General features: G+C 36.1%; 2 long non-coding RNA genes across 2 annotated transcripts; both read left to right on the top strand.

Moving 5' to 3' along the window:
• Positions 1-3,194: 3,194 nt before the first annotated feature.
• LOC149629861 (uncharacterized) lies at positions 3,195-4,107 on the top strand. Its single transcript, XR_016374365.1, has 2 exons — positions 3,195-3,473; positions 3,538-4,107. It is a non-coding gene; the product is annotated as an uncharacterized LOC149629861 (long non-coding RNA).
• Positions 4,108-5,703: 1,596 nt separating this feature from the next.
• Positions 5,704-7,617, top strand: LOC149629860 (uncharacterized). The gene is made up of 2 exons (XR_016374366.1): positions 5,704-6,861; positions 6,940-7,617. It is a non-coding gene; the product is annotated as an uncharacterized LOC149629860 (long non-coding RNA).
• Positions 7,618-8,343: the final 726 nt, after the last annotated feature.

Below are 8,343 nucleotides of genomic sequence, written 5' to 3'. Positions count from 1 at the left end.
GAAATTTGAAAAATTGTACTTCTTTCTGTTTTCAAACTCACTTAAGCGCCACTCATTAACTAGCGACCATATTAATTCACTCAGTAGTTATAATGTGTCCCACATACACAACAATTGGCTTATAACGACAACACCTGGCACATACACACCAATTTGTACTTGACAGACACACACACAGACACGTCCAGTGTAATACCTCTCGGAAAGATAAAAACACATCTAACAGAATAATACTAGGCCCTTTACTAGAACCATAGAGGATGCACAGTAGCGGAGGAGACATTTTAACCTTTTCTGTTTCATATGGCAATCTAGCCAAATTAGTACTATTCATTTACTATTTATCACATTGGCTGATTGGTTTCTTTTAAGAACTATAATTAATGGTTTGAAATGTCGTCTGATTTACTTCATATTAGCTGTGGAGGCAGTGTGTGATATTTAGACCAAGTTAACCACGTGCCGGAAGTATTTTAAAAAATTTGAAGATAACTAGGTTCAATAACTGTCTTATCTTCTATTGTGTATCCTCTATAATAGAACCAAGTGTAATGACCGCAATTATATCGATAGGGCAAGCTTCCATTCTTTGTTGTAAGTTTCCTTTTTCTGATAGGCTAGACATAATTCATCCTTAGTATGCATAAACGCTAACAATCATGCTGGATAACTATGGATGTTGTTGAGGTGTAACGAGAGGGTAATAGGTTCAGTGCAATCGAGTTGAAAAGTTGTTAAGTCTTAATTGCGCTTCAACAAATAGCTATAGTTGCATTTTCAGGTAATTAAGATAGCCCTCGTCTCAACTCGGAGAGGTTAATTTTTGTCTTCCCAACTTGTTTTACATTTTCTTAGAGTGGCGAGAGTTTTGAAAAGGTTCACTTATATATCGGCGGTGATAAAACCGTACAAGGCAGTTCGAAACTAGGTGCATCTTTTGAAATTGAAATATTTTTAAGTACTCAAGTATGAATGTGTCTCTGATGGAAATTGTATCCACAATTATCCGGAATAAATAAACTACCGCAATCTTGAACTTCTAAAAAAGAAATAAGGTAGCACTCACCCTCTTGCGATTCGACGTTTTGCACCAGATTGATAATGAAAAACATCACAATCAATAAGAACATTGAAGAACGAAGAAGCGACATGTTTGTGTATCTGAAAAAATCATATATTTATGGTAAGATGATCGGAGTTTGCGAAATTCCTTCTAGTTCTTGGTCTCTATGTAATGTAGCTTTGGGTGTGCTGACAAGAGACGAAAGAAAACTTATTTTCAGGATCTAAAATTTCGCAGGTGAAAAAGCTATTCTAGAGGGCCGGTAAGAAGCCAAACCCTCCCGTAATGTAAGAAAAAAATCACATTTTTACCCTTAAATTTCCATTGAAATAACATAGGGTTTTTGATGCTCTAGCACATTGAATTATTCAAAAACTACAGCGAAGTTACGTTTTGGAATACTTTCAAATTAACAAGTAACCATTATTGGTGTGCCTTTTTAAAGCTTTATCAAAAACCATTAATTCTAAGTATGTTATTTTATTTAAGAATTGAATATGAAAAATAGAATTGTTCTTGAAAAAGCGGATACAAGTATTGTTTCAAATAATTAAGATGGAATGAATCGATAAGCAGTAGGATCAGTTGATTGAATTTAATAGTGATAAAGTTTTGAATTTTTAATAGTAATCCCTGTTCCAAAATAACACTTTTTTATAATGCTAAAGGATCTTTCAAAGTTTGTCAACTTACCCAGATGAGCGGAAACTACAGAATAATGCCTGAAAGCTGGTGTAATAACGTTTTATTGCTGCATTGTAAAATGTAGTTCCATAATTCAAATTACTTTTTCGAACAATAGCAGAGTTTAGACCTAACAACAATGCGTCATCAAGGTAGAGAACGACACTTACCAAAGAGAAGTAAACATTTTAGGGGCAAAGGAGTCTTCGGGCTGATTAGGGTAAACTTCCATTCTACTTTGTATTCTCGTTTAACAGGGCGCAAAATTATCTAAAGTAACGGTCTAAAAGAAAAGTATTAAGGTTTCATTCAACGTATCGCTAGTTTAAGGCTTCATATACGAGTTTCCCAAAGTTTTTGTAGAGAGCGCAAGTATAAAAGCGAATTTTAATTATATCAGAGAAAGTGGTATGTTTAAGTGATTGTTCTTCACGCACAGTCAAAAATTCGCCATCGAATATCACCAAGTTACACCCTCGCACGAGTATTGCGCCGACTTTTCAAGGTCTTTCTAGCATAGCTTTGGCAATGTATGGCGACATGAATACCGTGTGTTCGGGGCTTTTCATCCCTATCATTCCGATTTCGATTCTTTTAAAGTAAACACTTATTTGGTGACTCCACCAGAACGAACTCTAGTTGAAGCCACAAAAAAGGGTAAATGGACTCCGCCTCCTCCGAGGCACGCGATGGTGCGGTGGCTTAGGGATAGTGCAAAGGGATAACTTTCCCTTTAAAGACTTAAGCTGTCTGCTGCGAGTTCTACTGTTAAGTTAGAAATTAACATTCTCGCTCAGAACTGGAGGTATAGCGTCTAGTAAAGAAATTTTTACCTCATACTCGCTTTTCTAGCCCCTATTGTTTCTCTTTTTACTTTTCGCGCTCTTTAGAGCTGAAAAGTATTGTTCCGATCTCTGTTGGCTGGACGGCTGGACGGCTGGTCGGCTGGTCGGCAGGTCGGCTGGCTGGATTTTGGTGTGACCTGATGAGATTCGTCATAAAGAAACTTTTTGAATTTCAAATTTCCCGCGAATTTTCGACTCGAAATTCACCCGTAGTTCACGTTACACCTCATAGGTGGCGTAACGTATTTAATTTCAATTGAAATTATTTTCCTGTCGGCGCCGGGTCTCGAACCCGCAATGTCCCAATCCATACGAGACGTCAGTGAAGACGCCCGGCCGCGCGCTCTACCACGAAGCCACGCTTGCTTGTAATATAGAGCGAGATAAATTATAGTCAAGAGAAGAGCAAGGTAGAACGATATGGACCCCCCCCCGACCTCCCCGACGCCCGCCACGAGACGAGAGAGAGCTGTCTGGCTTTGGATATGGACCTTCCTCCACCTCCCCGACTCGCGCCACTGGATGCTGTCGAATATATATTGTATCGCGCTAGAGGAGGAGAGACAGTTGCTTGCAATTTTTTTGCAATTTATAGTTATTATATATCTTTTTAATCCTAGGCAAGATTAGATTTCTACTTGGGAACTTAAACATTACAATTAATATTATTATATTAATCAAAAAAGAAATTAAAGTTCTCCCCGACAGAAGGCGCGCTAAGCAGAGAGAGTTTTCTAATTTTTTTGAAGACTCGTCTGCTTAAAAGTTAGGGAGGTTGATTTACTAATAAAATTAAATGTATTAACAAAATGAAACTCGAGTCAGCGTTTTAAAACTATAACTAGTTTGGGACGGAGGTACCATTGCTCACTATTTGTTTGGCAAGTTTAAAATTAAATGATCACTTAACGGAACTGACATAAAATAATAGGTAGATTTTTGCAGAATTAAATTGCAGATTCTTTGCAAAATTAACTAATCATTTTGGCAGTTTCCGCTCTCGCTGGGTTCATCTACTAATAATAGTTACGTAAGTGATAATTATAAAAATAAAATCAACAACTCAAAGATATAAAATGAAATTTATGATCAAATTGAAACTAATTTCAATCAACGACAAACGGAATCAACTAATCATTTTGGCAGTTTCCACTCTCGCTGGGTTCATCTACTAATAACAGTTACGTAAGTGATAATTATAAAAATAAAATCAACAATCTCATAAAATCAACAACTCAAAATATAAAATGATATTTATGATCAAAATGAATCTAATTTCAATCAACGACAAACGGAATCAACGTGTTCATCTCTCCATCCACGGAAATATGAAATTTCTACATGAAACATGAAAGTGCTATCAACCTAACAATTTTTAGAAATGTAATTTTAATCAATGAAACATACTCATTTAAAGTTAACTAATTATAAGTCGCTAATTTGATTATTATATTTAAAAAATTATATTATTTAAGTAATAAATTTAACGATGGTGTTGATAGTACCAATAGAGTATTCAAGGATTGATTATGATAATATCAACGTATCAAACAAAAAGTATTTAATTATAATTTGGAATTTCAATTTAAATTTATACAGTTTTTTAAATGCCCATTGAGATTTAGAGTCTGTCACTGAATGTTGAAGATCTCCAGTCTCTGCCAAGTGATTTAAATTTTCAGACCCTCTCTTTGGGAAAGGGGGAATTAAATTAACGAGACTTACAAACTGACATCATCCTTAAATTAAATAAGGATTATAAATGATAAGTTAATCAAGGTATTGAAGGTTTAATTAACGTTACTTTGAAAGTATCAAATTAAAAATTTACAATTTAAGCTCATCAATAAAAAGAACATTAAGATAATTATTAATAGGCCTTTCCTATTATGGGGGTAGCAAAACTGTACCAGTCCAGAAAGAACATATAATTTTGTTTAAGAATGGACTAGCAATAATTTCCTATTTTGTCTTCCTTAAACTTTGTATTTTGGCAGCTCTGTTGCCAAGAGTTTTTTGTTAGTTTGGCAACCTAGGCCATCGTCACCAAAGCAATGTTTTTTTCCTAACCTCAGGCTCATACTCCGAAGTGTGTACCTTATTCTAATGTTAGGAAAGGATTTTAAAATATCCATGCGGTGGCATAACTAGATAAATATCAGCAACAGTTGAAAAACCTTGGCCTAACTTTTAGGGTGGTCTGCTACAGTATAAGGTACAATTCGTTCAGTAATATAAATCGGTTACATAATAATAAAAATATAAATTTAAATAAGATTTGCAAACGCTTCAGAAACTCCCGTTTCTCGGACCCCGAGTCCCCGTCTCCCCGATCAATGCCGACTCAATTTATAAAGGCCCATGCATGGTGCCTCGGGAGTAGGGGACCGGACCTTTTATCGGCCGCCTCTCCCAGGAGCTAGGTGGCGCTTTCTGTTGTATAAATATTTGAATGAATTTAAAAATCGCGCCAAAGATATTTTGGCGCCAAAATGCATGATACCTAAAATATCCGTTTTTACTAGCATAATTTTTAAAATTAAGAGGAAATACGACTATATGATGATAAGAAAAAAATTTTTACCCTAGAAATTAACATATATCATTACAAAAATTATAATATCTTATTAATGACCAGAATTAACATTTTGTAACAAAGCGGTATTATCGCAATGAAAAATATCACACTCTTCCCCATTAGTCTACATTCATTTAAACTTTATAAATCCCGTCCCTAATTATATTTCATAATATAGGAAACTTAAACATAAACTAGTTAAATTTATTAATTTACATTATTTACTAGCCTTGCGAAAATTATTTCCTCCACATCAAAAACAGTCGAGAACTCCGTTTCCGAAGAGTCCCTTAACAGTCGTATACTCAAAGAGGAGGGAAATATTTGGTATACTCCCCCCCCCCCTCAACCGCATAGCCGTAGTTTCCCTCACTCTTATTGGCTCTTACACGGCGCAAAAACATTTTGAATCCTCTGTATCGAAGAGCGCCAAGTCGCTGTGCGGCACTTTTTGGCGAATTCGAAAAAGCGAAAATAAATTAAAAAACCGAGGCATGCATGGGCCTTTATAAATTGAGTCGGCATTGCCCCGATACACTAAAGACCGAGGCTTAAACCTCGTAGCTCGCGGCCATCTTTATTGTTTACATCATGGGCTCGTCACTACAGGGTAGGAAATAAGACAGGTTTACAAGTCCCAAACCAGTTTATTAATTGCTCGGACCAGTTTATTTATTCCAAAAGTTGGGGTCAGTGGTATCAGGGAGCACTTTATTAATTATGGTTTTTGGAAAAAATAGACGGTGGGACCAGTTTATAAATTCGGGGTTCCTTTTTAGAATTTTTCTAGCTCAACACATTTTCTACCAATTCTACTCATAGGTAGTTAGTACTCCTTGGCTACAACTTCCCTACAAGGTTTTGTATTCTATTGACTATTGATCTTGTCTAGCGTCTATACTCTAGAATGAGTCTCTTGTAGTCGACAGTCTAGACCATAGCCAGTACTAGTTGTCAGTAGTCGTATTTCTCAGTAGTGTATGGTCACATTACTAGATTTTGATTTGGCTTACTGATAGCGAGAGAAGATATTGCCACCGAATTTATGTAAAATGCAATAAGGAATAAGGAGAGTTCAGAAAAGGATTAAGAACTTCAAATATCATTAGACATGTTGATTGATATTTAGTGGCAACTAGTTGAAAAATTGTGATAAGAAATAAAAGTTAACTGTTATGGATTGTTATATGCTACTTTTTCCTACAGTAAAAATTCAAATTCAATTAGAATTTTCAGCTTCTTTACTTTTGTGTCTTTACGTGCTTTTTATTCTCACCATTTTAGAAATTTAATTTATAGTGGGACCGGTAAAATAATAATTAATGCGAGGGTCACTGGTCCCAAGGACCACCACCACATCCGCGACACCAATTCGCCGCCGCCATGGATTAAATATACTTTACAGGGATAGTTATGTCCCCCAACATTTTAGTATATCACGAGTTGAACACGTTTGTTTCAAACAAGGCAGCCAGGTATTTCCGCCGTTCCCCAAATTTACTGATTCATCCGGAAGTAGATTCTTGATATGTCGCCATCTCGCGTCGACCGCGTGAGATGATAAAACCGTTAAATCGCGTGTTTTCGAAAAAATCGGGCGTTTTCAAACATGTTGCAAAGAATTTGTCAATTAGATGATTTAATTCATGTTAATTTTAGGGATTGTAGCATTACTACTTGAACTAAATACAGTAAGTAACCTTTTCACATATTTGTATTATATAACCCCGTGCATCAGTATTTTTGAAACTTCCGGTCTTTGACAATAGTGACCGACAGGGGCGCCTGGAACAAATATTTTACCCCTGTAAGGTATATTTAATCCATGCCGCCGCCCACTCCGAAACAGACGAGCGCCTGAAAGGCTCAACCTATGAGACAGCAGCTAAACCAAGTTTTCACCATAATAACAATAACCTCATGAAGGACAGTATAAATAATAAGTTTAAACAAACTTTTCACCATAATAACAATAACCTCATAAAGGACAGTATAAATAATGACTTTAAACAAACTTTTCACCACAATAACAATAACCTCATAAAGGACAGTATAAAATAGTGAGTTAAACGAAGTTAAATCTGAATTACAATCTACCTCATTAAGCTCAACCAAACTGTTACAAATGCATAGCGCAATATTACAAGTTGCCAATGATCTTCGAATTTTATTGTTAAACCCTCACATTATCTTAAGACTCATACAGTCACTGGGTTTTAATCTCACGGGAGAGTATTGCTATATTCGTAATTCCCGCCTATTCCAAACACAACCTAGATGGCGCCCCATCCTCAGATATCGATTGATTGTAACCCCCATTTTCTAAGCATGAGATATAGGAGAGAACATTCCTCACTTCTTTATCCGCACTCAAGCGGCATCCTTGCCACCCAATGTAACGAATGACCATAATCATATGGTAGAATAAATCTTGGATACTGATTAGTATATCTCGCCTAATTAATCCGCCAAGACTTGAACACTACAGTTTATTACTTATTTAATTAAACTGTAAACCAAATTCTTACTAGATTGGTTTTATTCATAATCGGAATGCTATTTTATAAACAATGGAAAAAAACCTGAAAATTTTAAATTTGTCGGGGTCAATGAATTTAGTAATACTAATTCTTGTCACTAGAGGGCGCGAAAAGTGTAATCTGGCCGGGGCCATCTTGTTTATTATCATACATATCTCGCACGAGTGTTCTTTCTGCCGGCGAAGATTGTTAGGATACACTGCTATATATTTTGTATTTTGAAAGGTAAAACTGACGCTCCTTGCTGCAGTCGATTTTTGCACTCCTAGCTGCTGACAAAACGTCAAATTATACCTTAAATTACAGCGTTATTTAAAGAAAACAATAGATTTTATAACCTAAAGGGGGGACAGAAAGTATAATGATTATTGTTTTCCACGTGTCACTAAGCGTTCCATCCAAACTATAGAGTTGAAGGTAGAACCAGGAATGTATGGAGGGGCTGGAATGGGTAAGGGGGTTCTCGTTGTACCCTTGATGGTGGAAACATAAGGCGAGTCCCTTTTTTTGAGAAGTGTAGCTCCTCCCCCTACGTCTGTTTAGCTGTCTACCGAAGGCGAAAAATGTCATGACTCGTTAAAAAAGGCATGGCAGAAGTGACCTTTTAGATTTTTTAAAGTTAAATGCGCTGAT

Source organism: Phalangium opilio, unplaced genomic scaffold (assembly GCF_054372755.1).
Source record: "Phalangium opilio isolate 3A_F unplaced genomic scaffold, DU_Popi_V2 ptg000105l_1, whole genome shotgun sequence".
Taxonomy (NCBI): domain Eukaryota; kingdom Metazoa; phylum Arthropoda; class Arachnida; order Opiliones; family Phalangiidae; genus Phalangium; species Phalangium opilio.
Note: the sequence above shows the minus strand (reverse complement) of the source record. Positions and strands in the feature narration are given on the sequence as shown.